This window comes from Canis lupus, chromosome 12 (assembly GCF_048164855.1).
Source record: "Canis lupus baileyi chromosome 12, mCanLup2.hap1, whole genome shotgun sequence".
NCBI classification, from domain to species: domain Eukaryota; kingdom Metazoa; phylum Chordata; class Mammalia; order Carnivora; family Canidae; genus Canis; species Canis lupus.
Genome location: NC_132849.1, coordinates 38046264 through 38065345, shown reverse-complemented (window position 1 = coordinate 38065345; position 19082 = coordinate 38046264). Strand labels below are relative to the sequence as shown.

The 19082-nt window shown below is 35.2% G+C and overlaps 1 long non-coding RNA gene across 1 annotated transcript in view; it reads left to right on the top strand.

Annotated features, from left to right (window-relative positions):
* Positions 1–19082, top strand: part of LOC140601523 (uncharacterized) — a 602967-nt gene that overhangs the window by 70476 nt on the left and 513409 nt on the right. Inside the window, exons 2-3 of the long non-coding RNA XR_012004538.1 lie at positions 12151–12304; positions 17274–17368. This is a non-coding gene — a long non-coding RNA (uncharacterized lncRNA). The remainder of the gene's footprint in view (positions 1–12150; positions 12305–17273; positions 17369–19082) is intronic.

Below are 19082 nucleotides of genomic sequence, written 5' to 3'. Positions count from 1 at the left end.
CTTTAGGACTATTGATATTTGTAAATAATTAAATCATAAAAAAGATGCATAAAATTTAATGACCTTTAAAATCTTGTTGAAGAACCCAGTCTCTGTGGTAGAAATGTCTGGCGCTTTCTTGACCCACCTTTGCTCCTAGTAGGTGAGCCTCTCTACTTGATTGCTATGTTTTACCTGGCCTGAGTTCTGCTTCTGGGCACATTGTATTTTTTAGAGGATCATGGGTCAGTTTTTTTTTTTTAATTTTTTATTTATTTATGATAGTCACACAGAGAGAGAGAGAGAGAGAGAGAGAGAGGCAGAGACATAGGCAGAGGGAGAAGCAGGCTCCATGCACTGGGAGCCTGACGTGGGATTCGATCCCGGGTCTCCAGGATCGCGCCCTGGGCCAAAGGCAGGTGCTAAACCGCTGCGCCACCCAGGGATCCCATGGGTCAGTTTAAAGCCTAACTTGCTGCTCTTTCCTCTGTTAACCAGGCTGCCCATATTTGGATCTAGGTAAAGCTTCACATATATAACTACAAGCATATACTTATCAGCTTAATAATTATATTTGTTTTCCTGGGTTGGAACTCAGTAATTCCATTCTTTAGAGTCCTCATTAATCTGTTTTATTTGGGTTTTGCTTGCCAAAATATAGTTGCTTTGAGTGGGCTTTTGACTCCCACTCTTGTGTAACTCCTACTTCTGGGTCTAGTTTCCCATCTGTCATCCTGGGCTCCTTTCCTGAATATCTAGGCCCTACTTTGCATTTTTAACCTCTAGTTCCATGCACAATATGGGCATGGAGCTTGATCTGGGCAATTTATTTTCTTGACCTGCTTTTTACTTTTTTTGCATTCTTTAGTGACTGCCAAACCTTCTCTGGTTCTGGTAGGCCCTCTGGGTTCTAATTCAGCCTTTTCATTAATCACTGCTTCCAAATTCTTCCCCAGTCTTTCTGTACCACTGTCATGATTGGTTTACCCCTTTAGCTTTTTTCTGGTTCCCTGGATTCCTTAACCACATATCAGTACTTTGATCATCAATACTTCTGACTTCGGTCCTTGATATCTAAGATTCTCCTCATTCATTCCTAACTCAAACTCACTAGATAGATGTCAACATTAGATTAAAACCAAAACCAAACCAAAGCAAGCCAAAGCAAACCAAGCCAAAGCAAAGCAAAGCAAAGCAAAGCAAAGCAAAGCAAAGCAAAGCAAAGCAAATGAAGCCAAGCCAAACCAAACTAACCAAACCACACGAAACCAAACCAAACCAAGCCAAGCCAAGCCAAGCCAAACCAAAGCAAAGCCAAACCAAGCCAAACCAAACCAAACCAAACCAAACCAAACAAAACCAAGCCAAGCCAAGCTAAACCAAACTAAGCCAAGCCAAGCTAAGCCAAACCAAACCAAGCCACACCAAGTCATATATACTTAAAGAAAACATAAATAACACCATTTCATCTCCGGATTGATGAAAAAAATGAGGCTGTATACTTACAGAGCCTTATTAGATATTTGTATCCTAGCCTGACCAGGTTTATTTTGATAGATTATCTACCTTAAACAGAAATACTTTCTGTAGAGCTCTATGTACAACATGAAAAACAACCCTGAGTTATAGTCATAAATCCTATTTGAATTAGAAAGGAATTTGGCTCACCAGGAGCCTTCTCTTCTTTGAGATGGCTGATACAATTTCCTTAAAATATTTCAATTATTTGAAAGAATATTCTAAGGTTTCTATTACTTATTGCTTTTGGTGTAACATGAACACAATGTGTTCAACTGGTTTTCAGAGCATAGAGTTTTGAGCATTTATCTTTTGATTTATTGATTAAAAATGTTTTCCTCACTGAGAGGTTTTCTTTTGTACATTGTGGGTTATCACTTGATTTTGTAAAATAACCTAGAAGAGAAAATAGGATACTAATTCTTAAAGTCCAATGTATAACTTCATTTTTAAGTTATATTTTGTCATCAAGTGGTATGAGGTAGGCTTCCTTAAGCCTACTAAAAGAGACTTCTTTCAAAAATATTTTCTTTAAAAAGTGAGAAAATCAACATGAGCTTTATTTATCAAACTCTTTAAAATTAGTACAACATGATTTATGAATCAAAATATAGTCTATCTTGATGAATATATCCTGTGTACTTAAAAAGAATGCAGATTCTTCTGTTGTTGGAATATTCTGTGAAGGTCAATTTTATAGTTATTCAATCTTTGTACATCCTTACTGATTTTCTGTCTATTTGTTCTATCAATTACTGAGAAAAAAGTTTTGAAATATTCAACTACATTGTGGATTTATTTCTCTTTAAATTGTCAGGTTTTGCTTCATTTAAATTCTATATTTAGGTGCATACTCATTTAGAGTTGTTATGACTCCTTGAAGAATTAATATTTTTACCATTATGACTTTTTTTTAAAATTTTTATTTATTTATGATAGTCACACACAGAGAGAGAGAGAGAGAGGCAGAGATACAGGCAGAGGGAGAAGCAGGCTCCATGCACCAGGAGCCCGACGTGGGATTCGATCCCGGGTCTCCAGGATCGCGCCCTGGGCCAAAGGCAGGCGCCAAACCGCTGCGCCACCCAGGGATCCCCCATTATGACTTTTTATCTTACTCTTAAATTTTACTTTATCTAATATTAATACAACCATTCCAGATGATAGACTGTATATATGTATCTCTAAAATTCATGTTGAAACATAATGTCCAGAGTGATGGTATTTGGAGCAAGAACCTTTAGGAGGTGATTAGATGATGATGGCTCCACCCTTATAAACAATTATAAGATTAGTATCTTTGTAAAAGAGACCCCAGAGAGCTTCCTTGCTCCTCTGCTGTTTGAGGATACAATGAGAAAACAGTCTTCTATAAACCAGGAAGAAGGCCCTTACCAGGTATGCAAACTGTTGGTACCTTGATCTTGGGCTTCACAGTCTCCAGAATTGTGAGATAAATTTATGTTGTTTATAAGTCACCCAGTCTATGGTTTCTGTTATAGCAGCTTGAACAGAGTAAGACTTCAGCTTTATGATTAATATTTGCATAGTCTGTTTTTCCATGAATTTCCTTTAAACCTATCAACCAATATATTTATATATGAAGGTTTTTTTGTAGATAGTATATAGTTAGGTCTTACATTTCCACATACTCTAACAATGTCTGTATTTTAATTGGGATGTTTAGATTATTTATATTTAGGAAAACATTGATTTAAAATTAGAGAATTGTAGTTGTTTGTTTCTCAAATGTTTGATGGTATTTACCAGTGAGTTTTAGTTTTGTTGATTTTCTCTATTATTTGTCCTCTTTATATATGATTGGTTTCCACATTTATTTTATTTTTTTTCTCCCTTCTACTTACTTTGCATTTAATTTAATCTTATTTTTCTAGTTCTTATAGCGAATCTTAGCTCATTGATTTTAAGTATTTCTTCTCTAATACAAACATCTAATGATAGAAATTTTTCTTTATACACTGTCTTAATTGCAACACACAAAATTTAAAATGTTGTGTTTCCTTTACCATTCAAGTCAAAATAGTTTGTTTTCTTTTGTGTTTTTTTCTTTGACTCATATTTTATTTAGAATTATATATTTAAAAATATTATTTTTTAAAATTCTAGTATAATTAACATAGTGTTATATTGGTTTCAGGTGTATGATATAGAGTTGATTTTACTCGTGAAATTAAAAAAACAAAACATGGGCAGCCTGGGTGGCTCAGCTATTTAGCACCGCCTTCCGCCCAGGACGTGATCCTGGAGACCTGGGATAGAGTCCCATGTCGGGCTCCTGCGTGGCGCCTGCTTCTCCCTCTGCCTATGTCTCTGCCTCTCTCTCTCTGTGTGTCTCTCATGAATGAATAACTAAAATCTTTAAAAAAATAAAATAAAAATAAAAACCAAAACAAATGAACAAAGAAAAAAGAGACAAAAACTAGATTCTTAAATACAGAATTATATTTCTTATTTTTCAAATATTTGGGAATATTACAGGTATCTTTTTGTTATTAATTTTTAATATGATTTTATTTTTTTATTTTTATTAAAAAATTCTTTTTAATTGGAGTTCAATTTGCCAACATTTAGCATAACATCCAGTGATATGATTCTATTTTAGTTAGAAAATGTATTCGGTATGTTTTTAATCCTTCAAAATTAAGGCTTGTTTTTTGGCCCAACACATGAACTATCTTGTGAATGTGCCATGTGTTCTTCAAAATAATGTAAATTCTGCAATTGTTTTTTGTAGTGTTCTGTAAGTCTCAATTAATTGATTTCAATTAAAGTTCTTAAATTGTTTGCTAGTGTGTTTCAAATCTTTAATTATTTGAATCTTTTGTCGTTATGGCATGTCTCTCCTCATCTTCATTAATATTCCTTTTCTTGAAGCATTTTTATGTCTGATTTTAAATATAATTAGTCCAGCTTTCTTATGTGTATTGTTTGTATGACATTTATTTTACTATCATTTTATTTCCAACCTTTATGTGTATTTATATTTAAATACATCTCTTGTAGAGAGAGCATATATTTGGTTTCAATTTTTTTTCTAGTCTGACAGTCTTAGCCTCTTAATTAGAATAGTCCATTTACATATAATGTTATTATCATTATGGTTAGGTTTAAGACTACCATCTTACTTTTGTTTTTCTATTCCTTCCCCTTATTCTTTGTTTTTCCCTCCTTCTCTTTCTTCTTCTTGAGTAATTGAACTTTTTTTAGTATTCGATTTTATCTTTATACCTCCTTATGTTGTTAGTTTAGATTTGTTCTACAGATTAAGATATGCATCTTTAATTCATCACAATATAGCTTAAAATAATATTATACTGTGTTATGGACTGAATATTTATGTCTTCCCAAAATTCATGGGTTAAAGGCCTATCCCAAGTAATGGTAGTTAAAGATGAAGCTTTTGAGAAGCAATTAGGTCATTTTCTCTCAAAAATAGATGGAGTCCTCAGATCAGATTAGTGTCCTTACAATAAGAGACATGAGAAAGATGATCTCTCTTCACGTATGGGGATACAGCAAGAAGTTGTCATCTGCAAACCAGGAAATGGACTCTAACCTGGAATTGAATTGACCAGCTTCTCGATCTTGTACTTTGCAGTCTCCAGAGCTGGGAGAAGTAAATGTTTAAGCCACCTGGTGTATGGTATTTATTATAGCAGCCTGAACCAACTAAGACATACACCTTCATGATAATATAAGAACTGCTATGTTTCCATTCACTCCTCTCCTATTATTTCTCCTATTGTTTACTTCTACACATGTTTAAGTCTCACAATCAATTTCTATTATTTTTACCTTAGTCTTTTAAACAAATTAAAAAATAAGGATTTTTTTTTTTTTTTTTTTTGTATTTGACCACGTATTTACAATTTTCAGTTCTTCATTCCTTCTGATACATTAGGAGTCTGCACACTTTTTCTGTAAAGGGTCAGAGAGTAAATATTTAAGGACAATATAGTCTCTGTCACAGTTATTCAAATCTGCTATCATAGAGTGAAAGCAACCATTGATAATTTTGTAAATTAATGATTATGGCTGTTTAAATAAACTTTATTTATAAATACTAAATATTGAAGAATTTTCAAAATATTGTTCTTTGAATTTTTTTCTCACCATTTAAATATGCAAAATCATCTTAGTTCACAGACTATTTAGAAACAGGTAGCTGGCTTGATTTGGCTTGTCTGTAATTTGCCAAGCCCTGCTATAGGTCCATGTTGACATCTGATATTATACCTCAGCCTGACGGCCATCCCGTAGCATTTCTTGTACTGCAAGTCTATTAATGATAAATCTTGTTTTTGTTCATCTGAAAATCTACTTATTGCCCCCTCATTTTTGAACAACATTTTCATGGGAAATAGAATCCTAAGTGGACTATTATTGTTTTATAATACCTTAAAGATGTTATTACATTGTTTTCTGGCTAATTGCATTTCTAACCTGTTTCCTCTGACCAACAGCAGAGTCTTTGGTCTCTTTAGCTGCAGCTTGGAAAGGTAGATTCCTCAAGCAATTGCAAATCTCACCTCACATGTTTCTTTTCTTTTGAGGAACGCAGCCTACATTGTCTCTTGTCCAGTGCCTCAAGATAGTTGCTTTATATATTTTGTTCAGTTGTGTATTTCTTTTTACACTGAGAATAAGTCTTACACCTGCTCTTCTGTCATGGCTGATCCAAAAGGCTCTTGTATTTGTTCAACACATACATAGAGATTGGTTTATGTTATATTTCTAAAAACTCATGTTTGAGTCCTGGGAAGTATTTGGTAGTAAATATTTGTATTTTGTATTTGTATTTGGTAGTAAATATCATGCTTTTTTTTTTTTTTTAAAGATTTTATTTATTTATTTATTTATGAAAAATACAGAGAGAGAGAGAGGCAGAGACACAGGCAGAGGGAAAAGCTCCCCATGCAGGGAGCCCGACGTGGGACTCAATCTCGGGACTCCAAGATCACACCCTGGGCCAAAGGCAGGCCTTAAACCGCTGAGCCACCCAGGGATCCCTTAAGCATCATGCTTTGTAAATTAGTCTCTTTCATTCTGTCTTTTTTAAACCTTTTTTTTTTCCAAACAAGAATTCTAGCTAGTTGAGTTATGAAACCATAGCAAAAGCCTTAACTTAGGCCATGAGCCTTGATGGATATAACCTCAACCAATCAGTATTTATTGAATACCATCTGTGTACCAGATGCTGGTAGGTCTCAGAACTGTTACTCTTGCAAATTCAAATATTACTTTTAAGGAGAGGTTGAGGAATAATGCCACAAAACAAACAAGATTCCACAATTCTAAAGCACTGGGAGTTGATCTACCTGGAAAATGAATGTTCTTTGAAAAGCAAAACAAAACACTGAGAACTACATTTTAGCCCTAAGTCTGTTGAAATTATATTGTTCAGTTAACAGTCCTTCTAGGAATGTCTTTCCTTCCTGTGGAATAAAACTATTGTGTTCTATAATCTTTAAGTTCCCTTTGATATCGAAAATTTGTGATTCTCTGCATGTCTTTGTGTACTTTTTGTACCTTTCATCTGTCTCATGCAATTAGGACATAAATAGAAGAGCATAATGTTTGTGAGATTCTGCATTCTGAATGTGATTTTGATTATTTAAAATATGAAATGTTAGAGTGCACTCAAGTTGTGCAAAATGGCTTTCTAAACATAATAGGTAGTTACCTCACATGTATGCTTTTATGTGTCCTCTGAGTCATATCTGCTCTCAGTAGCTGCTGACAAAACAGGATTTTACTGCTGAAAGAGCAGCGGATCTAATATTGCTGCAAAAGAGCAGGCTGGATTTTATTTTGCCTTGGGTCATCAATAAAATTCTAGTCATGCTCTAATCTTACACTCTTTATTGTTCCCCATGATACATTGCAGGTAAAAGAAAACTTTACTTTTTCAGACATTGCAGAACTTAAATGAAGAATTAGAAAATACCTGAAGGGTCATATGTAAGTAGTAGAGAGCTTGGAAGGCATCCTCCCTGATGTAGTGACACCTATAGGTGGGTGTATTTGTAGGGTATTGCTGACAGCTATAATAAAGAGACCCACCTATAAAATCTGTTGGAATAATAGGACCTTGCCTCTCCCACATGCAGCAGTCTCTGCCAGGTAAATATGTGAGCAGTGTAGTCTCTGTCTCGTGGTCATTCGGAAACCCATATTGTCATTCGGGAACCCATATTGATGGAGGCTGTGCCATCGTTTGGGGACTCTGCCAACACCATATACCATGAGATGACTGCTGAATTTATATTCAGTCCAGTCAGTTGGAAAGGGAGAAAGAGCATGGAGAAGTTCAAGAGAGGTTTCTAAAGGCCAGTCTTCTTCAATTCTATTGGCTTCATCAATTTGGAAGAGACATGGAGAAATCTCAGAATCGGAATATAAGGCCCTGACTGTCTGATTATCTGATTTCTGACCCATGCCTTTTTTTTTTTTTTAAGATTTTTATTTATTCATGAGAGACACAGAGAGAGAGAGGCAGAGACGCAGGCAGAGGGAGAACCAGGCTCCATGCATGGAGCCCGATGTGGGACTTGGTCCCAAGGCTCCAGGAACATGCCCTGAGCTGAAGGTGGTGCTAAATCGCTGAGCCACTAGGGCTGCCCTGAGCCCATATTATCTTTTCTGATCTTGAAGTTACTTGTCTTAGTCCATTCAGACTGCTATAACAGAATATCATAGACTGGGTGGTTTATATGCAACAGAAATTAGTTTCTCATGGTTCTGGAGGCTAGGAGTGTAGAATCAAGGTGTCAGTGGATTCAGTGTCTGGTGAGAGCCTGCTAACTGATTCATAGACAGCCTTCTTTTTGCTGTGTGCTCACATGGAACTTTCTGGAGTCTCTTTTATAAGGGCACTACTATTCACTAAGGTCCTGCTGTCATGACTCAATCACTTTCCAAAGGTCCCACCTCCAAATACCATCATACTGGGGATTAGGTTTCAGCATATGAATTTTGGTTGTGGGGGACAGACATTCAGTCTATAGCATTGTCTAATTCTGGAATTCTACCAAATGAACTGTTATTGGAATGCAATCCTCTATGAACCTATGCTAATAGAGAAAAATGAAATTTTTATATGAATGTTTCCTATGATTTCCCAGATTTTTCCCCAAAGGACCTTTATTCTCTCTTTTTAAAATCCAGCTCTAATCTGGATGTGAGAGCAGAACTTCCTCCTTTTAATGACTTGGAGATCTGTATTTGCCCTAGGAAATGAGGGGAATGTAGATGGGCACACAATCCAAAATCAGCAGCTCTTTCTGTCTTGGGGGCTGCAAGGTTCGTATCTTTTAAGCTTTTGTTTTGTTTTGTTTTACTATTTTTTGAATTTAAATTCAGTTAATTAACATATAGTATAGTATTCATTTCAGAGGTAGAGTTCAGTGATTCACCAGTCTTATATAACCCAATGCTCATTACATCACATGCCCTCCTTAATGTTACCCAGTTACCCTATCCTTCCACCTACCTCCCCTCCAGCAACCTTCAGTTTGTTTCCTATGTTTAAGAGTGTCTTAGGGTTTGTCTCCTTCTCTGATTTCTTCTTGTTTCATTTTTCCCTCCCTTCCCCTATGCTCCTCTGTTTTGTTTCTTAAATTCCACATAAGTGAAATCATATAATTGTATTTCTCCGATTGACTTATTTCTCTTAGCATAATACCCTCTAGTTCTATCCATGTCATTGCAAATGGCAAGATTTCTTTTTCTTTCCTTTTTTTCTTTTGATGGAGGAATGTGGCTTTTTAATTTTTATATATTTTTTTATTTTTGGAATGTGGTTTTTTTAAAACTATAATCTGTACACCTGTTAAATGGAAGGCCTCTCATTTCCCTTCTTCTGGATCAAAAAGGCTGAAAGGTTTTTTTATTTATCATCATATTTTCTAGCTAGTAACCTCAAGTTTCATACAAAAGCTTACCCATGAATATGAATCTCCTTTGGGGTAAAAAAGTGCATTCTTAGTAATTGTTAATGTTCTATTTTCAAGTTCCCAGAGGTATTTCTTTTTCAATGTGTTCAACTCAGTTTTCAGTTGTACCTTGAGACTTTTCTGACTTTGGCTATTTTTCTGGATAGCTATTTCTTAATCCTGGTAAACAGCACATATGACTTCAGCTAGCCAGAGAATAAACTATATTTAATAATATTAGCTAAGATGAAAGACACTTTCCATTCAAAGAGTGTCCAAAGACACTTTCTGCCAAAAATTTAAGGCAAATATGCCAAATGTTTTGCTTCTTTTAAAAACATTTCCATCCAGAAGACCTGCAATTTCCATGAGTTTTATAGGTAGAAAAAAAACTTTCACTCAAGCCTTTAATCCAGAGTTTTCCTAAGACATAATGATAGGAACTCTGGTGGGCTTACCCTTTAACGGAAGACAGGATTGTTCTATGACATTTGAGCCTGTTCAAGAGAAAATTAATTGTAGATAGGAAGTTTATGGGTTCACATGGAACAAGATATGACCTATACTTGATGATAAGATCTGACCACTATGAGATGCTGCCAGAGTTACCAATATGCCAATGATATACTGAATATAGATTAAGTACCTTGTTATTTTACATGCTTTATTTTATTGCAAAAATAGTTTGGAAGAAGTATAAATGATATGCTCAAGGGAATGATTTTGCCTTTTTTTATTGTAGTAAAATAACATAACATAAAATTTACCATCTTAACCATTTTAAGTGTGTATTTTATACACATTTTAAGTGTGTATTTTAATATTAAATAGTGACATCTGAGCCTGTTCAAGAGAAAATTAATTGCAGATAGAAGTTTGTGGTATTAATGGTATTAAATACACACACACACATTGTGAATAGGTATTCATAAAACCTATTGAATTTCAATAAAAGTTAAATTTAACAACAATGATAATAATCTCATGGAGAAGAGCTCCATTTTATACCATTAGGATAAAAATATCAATAGGAAAATTCCTGCTGTGTATAGTTGCACTTGTTAACCAGCAGTGTGCTCTACCATGACTTATTCCTTCAGAAGGACAGTATTTAAGACCCAGGGAGTTGTGTGCAGTTTATGATTGACTTAGGTGGGCTACAGAGTCTTTGCTATTTAACATCCATGTGACCTTGGACAAGTTCCTATGTCTCTGAGCTTTAATTTCTAAGTTTTAAAACTGAGAGATTAGAATAAATCATGTTTCATGGCTTTTCTAGACTCTGAAAACTCTGGCTGTAAAGTCACTGTATGGTTGGTCTAATATAACCTGGTTGTTAACAACTACCAATGTTCTTGAGTTCAGGTAGCATAGATCTGGAAGCAATTCATTGAGAGAGCAAAGTAGTAATAGAAGTAGGAGTAATTTGGGGCACCTGGGTGGCTCAGTGGTTGAGTGTCTGAAATCAGCTCAGGGCATGATCCTGAAGCCCTGGGATCAAGTCTTGCATTGGACTCTCTACCGGGAATCTGCTTTTCCCTCTGCTTATGTCTCTTCCTCTCTCTCTGTGTCTCTCATGAATAAATAAATAAAATCTTTTTAAAAAGTAGGAGTAATTTATATCAATCATGAGTGAAATTTCTTAACTGTAATAAGAGAATGACTTGTGATTGGATAAGACCTGATAAAGTTTGTAGTCTTTGAAAAAGAACTTATCTAAAAAATGAATGACAATGCTTATAATTAATAAAATTATAAGCATTATAATTAATGTGTATAATTAATAAAAATAATATAAAGTTCCAGAGCAGCTCTGGCCAATACAATATTCTTCAAGAATGGAAATGTTCTATATCTGCACCATCATTATGGCAGTGACTAGCCACCATTTTTCTACTGAGAAGTTGAAATGACTAGTGAAACTAGAGAACCAAGACTTTTTAATGCTATTTACATTTATTTAATCAAACTTAAAGTAGCCACATGTGGCTAGTGGCTACATAACTGAAGCACAGTTATAGAGAATGTGATCTGTTTCCTGAATATAAGCTTCTTTGGGGAAGTAAATCTTTTTTTTTTTTTAAGATTTTATTTATTCATTCATGAGAGACACAGAGAGAGAGGCAGAGACACAGGCAGAGGGAGAAGCAGGCTCCATGCAGGGAGCCCGACGTGGGACTCGATTCTGGGTCTCCAGAATCACGACCTGGGCTGAAGGTGGCGCTAAACTGCTGAGCCACCCAGGCTGCCGAGGGAAGGTAAATCTAATTATTCATCTTATTGTGCATTCATTAAAACTAACACAAGGCATAGTAGGAGATCAATAGACAATTGTGGCAATAAAGATGTTTTTGAAAATAAATGGGCAAGGGTATTTGGAAAAGACTACATCTCCCATCGCTTTTTTGGAGGTTCATAACATATATTAATATATTATATGCTTTGGAATTTTTCTAATACATAGATTTATTTTGTTTTAAATTCATCTCTCAAACTTATTTCACTACAGACTCCTTTTATGTACAGACTCTTTTTATGTATATGTGTGTATAAGAGAGAGACTGAGAAAAGGCAGGAGGGAGGGGAGAGAGAGAGAAAGAGAAAGAGACTGGGAGAGAGAGAGAGAGAGAGAGAGAGAGAGAGACATGGATGAGCTCACTCCAGTTAGATGCCTGGATTCTACTCTTCATATATACAGATGGATGATATTGATCGAGTGAAGAGTTTTGGAGTAGAAACCAGAGGATAAGCATCCAGAAAACTAGGATAAAAAATATTCGAGGACTTAGAACCCTCAGAGTTGAGAAAGGAGGCCAAAAATTACAACTCCACATGGGACTGGTCTTTATGAGGTGAGTATCTTCTCCTTTGGGAAATACTCACTGTTCTTGAATATTGAAAGTAATGTTTGTTTATAATTTTTTTTAAATCTTAGGGATCATTTAGAAGTCTTTCCTATTTCTTTTTGAAAGATGTCAACTTTAAACTTGAATTTGGTACTTAAAGTATTAGAATTTTCCCCTACAAAGATTTTTGAAATTTATATTAAAACAAAATAAGAAGTCAAATTATTATCCTTGGATTTCTGTAGTTGAAATTTTGATTGGAGTTGAATCATATTTAACTAAAAATTAGATACGGTTAATATCTAATATATAGAGCAAGAGGAAAAAAATTGAGGCTTCTTGTTTATCTAGCTTTCTATCTTCCTGAGAGTTGATCCATAAAAGTGTGAGTGAGAAGGGGAGCTGGCTGAAACTATTACCTGCTATAACATTTTTTTCCCAGAGAGTAAAAAATACTCAGTTACCTCTTGGTTTATGAGGCAATGAAATATTCCAGCACATAAATATTGATGCTGAGACCCATGGGATGCAGGACTGCTAAGCACATTTGCAAGACATAAAGACCAAAGCTAAATGAAGTTACATCTTTTCCTATAAAATGCAATCTGTCTCTCAATGGATTTTACCATCCTGTTGTTTTTATTTCCTCCATCTTTATAATTGGAGACATCCTGCTGCCCGGTGGAAAACATCGCTAGTATTTCTTCCTGAAAGTTAGCCAACCTACTGATGATTATTCTTAAAATTCTGATTAGATGTTTGCAGTTAAAATTAACACATCAGGGAAATGCCAGGATGTGAGCGGAAGTTGAGGACAGGAAAATGGCTAAATAAAGGCATTAAAAAAAACAAAGCTGTGGGAACAATGTTGTGAAATGAAATAGATTTTTTATTTTTTAAAGAATTTATTTATTTATTTATTTATTTATTTATTTATTTATTTATTTGAGGGAAAGAGAGAGAGAGAGGCAGAGACACAGGCAGAAAGAGAAGCAGGCTCCATACGGGGAGCCCCGTGCAGGACTTGATCCCAAGTCTCCAGAATCATGCCCTGGGCTGCAGGCGGCGCTAAAGCGCTGAGCCACCGGGGCTGCCCTGAAATAGATTTTTTTAAATTGAAAATATTGTATTGCTTTGGAGCAGGAAGAATCTGAATTTAGCATACTGAATACCGATGCTCTAATATTTATTTAGTTTTTATCTACATGGACAGGGGGCTCCATGTAACAGCAGAAGTTAGTATATACATATGTATTTATACATATATATGTGTGTGTATATATATAGATGATAGTAGGTGAGTAGTAGATGTTAGATGTTATTTAGAATTCTCTTGTTGAAAGTTGCATAAAACGAGTTTGGGGCACATTGTTGGATCCCAAGGATTGGTGGGAATAAAAATGCATTTCTTCTCAATCAAGCTGTGCTTTTCAGAATCATGTAAGCATTTCCTGATGAGCTGTGAAACTCGAGAATTGTTATTTTGGTTTTGTATATCTCTGTTCTCCCCGAATAGAGACAATAATAATGAATGTATTGATTTAATAAACATTTATCCCAGGCTTAATAGATTGTAGTCATTGTGATGAAGTTTTGCAATATAGGTGAGGTCTGGAGCCGATGACCAAGAAAGAATTCTTGAGACATCTTTGGTGGAAAATGGTGGTTTTATTAAAGTATGAGGACAGGACCCATGGGCAGGAAGAGCTGCTGCCCCGGCCTGTGAGGGGTGGCTGATTATATACCTGGGAGTTGGGAAGGGTTTAAGGGTAGTGTAGTCTCTAAGGAATTTTGGAGGCAAGGTTTCCAGATTCTTGAGGGGGCTAGATATTGTTGGGAAAAGGTCACTTATTACCGTCTAATAAAACCTTAGTCATGAGACACTTCAGATGTATATCAGTGGGCCGTGTGCTTGGAGGATGATTGCCAACACATATCTTGGGGGTTTAGAGATAAAGGGAAATTTCTAATGGAATTTTTATATGTTAAAGTAGACTTACTGGATCCTAGGGGTCGGGCTAAGATTGCCTTTTGCCCTTAGCAAAGTATGAACATCGAGACAATTGAGTCTGTAGAGGAATGTCACTCTCCCTGTTTCAAGGACTTATCAATGTGCTTTGTCCTCAGCTAGTCCCCTGTTCCCCCATCAATTGCTCTAGGTATTGGATCCACAATGAATATTATAGTCATGGGCTTTGCTTTTAAGGAGCTTATATTCTTGTGTTGGGGGAGACAGTAAGCACATAAAGGGCTGAATGTATTTCAGATACTGACAAGTGCTGAAAGGAAAATGAAGAAGGTAATGTGATAAGGAATTAGAGTGGTTCAGGAAAGCCTTTCTGAGAATGGAACTTGAACTGAAACTCAGCATGAAGAAAGAGATAATCACAAAAGGGCAGATTGAAGGAAGAGAAATAACAAGTGGAAGACCTTAGAGTGGAAAGCTTTAGCTTTCGAGGACAGAAAGAAGATCAGTCAAGGGTGGCTGAAGTAAAGGATCTTTTAGGAGAGTAGAGCCAGGTGAGATCTGAGAGGCTAGAAGAGTCACATCACTTAGGACCATGACCATGCGGTCATGTTGACACTAGTTTATTTTTGCTGAATGCTTTACCTTACCTATATGGTCTCTCATGGCAAAATCACAACTTTGATTTAAATTCCAACTCTTTGTCTTTCCCTCTAAAATATGGAACAAGATAATAATGCATACTCTCACTATTTCTATCCTGTGTAGTACTGGAAGTCCTGGACAGAGCAATTAGGCAAGAAAAAAGAAATAAAAGGCATCCACATTTGAAAAGAAGTAAAATTATCTGTTTGCAGACGATGTAGTCTTATATGTAGAAAACTCTAAAGACTACACACACACACATACACACACACACAGACACACACCCCCTACTGGAACTATTAAATAAATTCAGCAAAGTTGTAGGATACAAATCAAAATGCAAAAAAATAGTTGCATTTTGATATGCTAACAACAAACTGTCAGAGTGAGAAATTAGAGCAATCCCCTTTACAATGGCATCAAAAAGAATAAAATACTTAGGAAGACTTTGACACTGAGAAGCATAAAACACTGATGAAAGAAATGAGAGTAGGCACAAAAAATGAAAATATATCTTGTGTTCATGGACTACCAGAATTAGTATTGTTAAAATATCCATATTACCCAAAGTGATCTATAGATTCAGTGCAATCCCTATCAAAAATCCCAATGGCATTTTTTACAGAAATTGAAAGAAAAATCTTTAACTTCATATGGAACCTCAAAGGACCCTGAATAGCTAAAACCTTAAGAAAGAATGAAGCTAGAGGCACCATGCTTCTTGATTTCAAAATATATTACAAAGCTACAGTAATTAAAATAGCTTGGCACTGGCATGAAATTAGACATATAAACCAATAAAACAGAAGAGAGAGTCCAAAAGCAAACTGTCACATATAAATTTAACAAGGGTGCCAAGATTACACATGGGGAAAGGACAATCTCTTCAACAAAAGGATAGTCTGTTTTCAGCACTGGAAAAACTCAATATTTATTTGTATAAGAATGAAATGGGACCTTTATCTTACATCATAGGCAAAAATCAATTTAAGATGGATTGAAAACTTGAACATAAGACCTGAAACTAAAACTAGAAAGAAACATTGGGGAAAACTTCTTGGTATTGGTCTTAGCAGTGATTTCTTGGATATGTAACCAATAATACAGGCAACAAAAGCAAAAATGAACAGGTGGACTACATTAAACTATAAAGTTTCTGCATAACAAAGGAAGCAAATAAAATGAAAAGGCAATCTATGAAGTGGAAACTACAGAGAAAAAATTTGCAAACCGTATATCTGAGAAAGGATTAATTTCCAAACTTTTACAACTCAATAGCAACAGAACAAAATAAAACAAGAAAAAAAGCAAAACAGAAACAAAATTTTAACTCAATTAAAAAATGGACAAAGAAGTTGAATAGACATTTTTCTACAGAATACATACAAATGGCCAGCTGATATATAAAAAGATGCTCAGCATCAGTAATAACCGGGAAAATGCAAATCAAAACCACAATGAGGTATTTCCTCACACATGTTATGATGGTTTATATATATATATAAAAGATAACAAATTTTGAGGAGGATGTGGAGACATTGGAACCCTCAAACATTGTTAGTGGGGATGTGAATTATTGAAGTCACTATGGCAAATGTTATGGAGTTTCCTAAAAAAAAAAAAAACCCATATGATTCATCAATCAGAGTATATAGTCAAGGGAATTGAAATCAGAATCTCTAAGAAATATTTGTACCCCCATGTTCATTGCAGCATTATTTACAAATGCCAAGACATAGAAGCAACCTAAATGTCCATCAATGGATAAAGAAAATGTAGTATGCATACAATATTATTGAGCCTTAAAAGGATGGATATCTTGCCATTTGCAACAAGATGGATGAACCCAGAGGACATTATATTAAGTGAAATAAGCCAAACACAGAAGGACAAATTATATATGATGCCATTTATGTGAGGAATCTAAAAGTTAAACTCATAGAATCAGGGAGTAGAATAGTTGTCTCTAGATGCTGGGGAGAAGGGGAAATGGGAGGTATTAGTTAAAAGGCACAGCATTTAATTAAACAAGATGACTAAGTCCTGAGGATCTATATGACATAGTGTATATAGTTAACAATACTGTATTGTATACTTAAAACTTTGCTAAGTGGTGGATAAGTTTATGGCATGGATTGTGGTGATGGTTTCACGGGGTGTATACTTATTTCCAAACTCATCAAGTTGTATATACTATTTGTGTACAGATTTTGCATGTCAGCAAAACAAAACAAAAAACTGTCTCATAAGATGGGATGAGACTTAGTGCGTTTGTCCTTATTAATGCTGATAATAGAAAGCTATATTTCTAAAATGCATTTTAGCATTTTACCAATGAATACCTATTTGTGGATTACCTTTTAGTGATGTAGAGGATCCATAGGAAGACTGGTCATGTGATGAGCACTTTTATTTCTTACGAAAAGTGACTATTGAACTTACTCTTTAATTGTTAACCTGTATCTGTGTACAAATTGGCATTTTAAAAGTTTGATTTATCAGAATTTATCTTTCTTAAAAACTTGGCAGTGGCTTCTGATTCCTCTCTTCCCCTACTCTACTTTTTCCTTCTTTTACTATTCTTGCCATGATTATCAGGAAATTCAAATATAAATTTAATCATAAAAAATGCAGTGGGATGCCTGGGTGGCTCAGTCAGTTAAGCGTCTGCCTTCAGTTCAGGTCATGATCTTGGGCTCCTGAGATGGAGCCCCACATTGGGCTCCCTCATCAGCGGGGAGGCCACTTTTCCCCCCCACCCTTCATCTGCCCCTTCTCCTCCACTTATGGTTTTTCTCTTTCTCTCAACTAAAAAAAAATCTTTAAAAAAATGCAGTATCTACAGAAGCCTAGGTATATACTAAATTTGTATTTCCCAATAGATATAGGTTTAAAATTTTCTATTTCTATTTTAATACTCAGACTTTATATGCATCTTTAATTGTAGCACTCTCTAATCCTTTTTAAACAGGAAGAGTATCATTTGTAAACTAACATATGCTTAGTAAACAAGCCATCTGCAAGAGTAATTAACATTTTCTTCTTCCTGTAGTCAGACTTTGTTTCATTTTTTGAGATTTTTAGCTTTATTTTATTCTTTTTAAAAATACTTATTATTCAGATATAATTATTATACAATGCTATATTAGTTTTAGTTGTACAATATAATGATTCAATGATTCTGTACATTTCTATGTTCATCAAGATAAGTGTACTCTTAATTCCCTTCATCTAGTTCACTCATCCTCCCCTCCCCTACTCTCTGGCCACCACCTGTTTCTATATTTAAGGGTCTGATTTTTTTTGTTGTTGTTGTTATTTGTTTGTCTCTCTTTCTTTCTTTATTTGTTCTGTGTCTTAAATTACACAGGTGATGTGGCTAGACCAAGAAGGTATAACGCTAAGTGAAATAAGTCAGTTGGAGAAAAATACCATATGATGTCACTCATATGGGGTTTTAGCTTTATAACTGTAACTCCCGTTATATTTTCACCAATTATTTGTGCTCTGCCCAGATTGCCTCAAATCCTTCTACTTCCCATCCCAGGTTGTGTGGGCTTTTTCATCTAACAGTTTTTGTCAGATATTCTTTTGGAGAATTGCTTTGTAGCTATGGAGCTGCACTGACAGTTCACACACAGCTGGAGTTAACATCTCTCCAGAGTGGCCCTTAGCCAATGACTGATGAAAACTGAGCTCCTTTGCCTCCAGTTAGGACAAACCATGATGTGTAATTTATACTGTAGGGCTTTCGGCAACATCAGGCTGAGATTAAGGCTGATGGTGAAAATGCAGCTGTACACTTCACATAAAATCACACCTTTGCATGGCTTCTTCGCCTTCTTTGTCCTGCTTTCTGCATTCCCTTGCTGGTTACTCTTGGGAACATTTCCTTAATAAATTATGTGACATATTAATTCTTCTCTTAATATTTGCTTCTAATAAACCTAATCCAAGATACCACTTACTGAGTTTGAATTTTTACAAATGCACCCCCACACACCCACATACAATGTTGGAATGCTGACTGTAGAAATAAAAAAGCGTATTAATTATTTAAATTAATTAAAGCATAGAGATATTCAGAGTAGAACCACATAACTATCCCAGTCTTAGAGTACTTAATAAGTTCTTATTGGAGGAAGCAAACTTCTATACTGTCAATAAAGACTT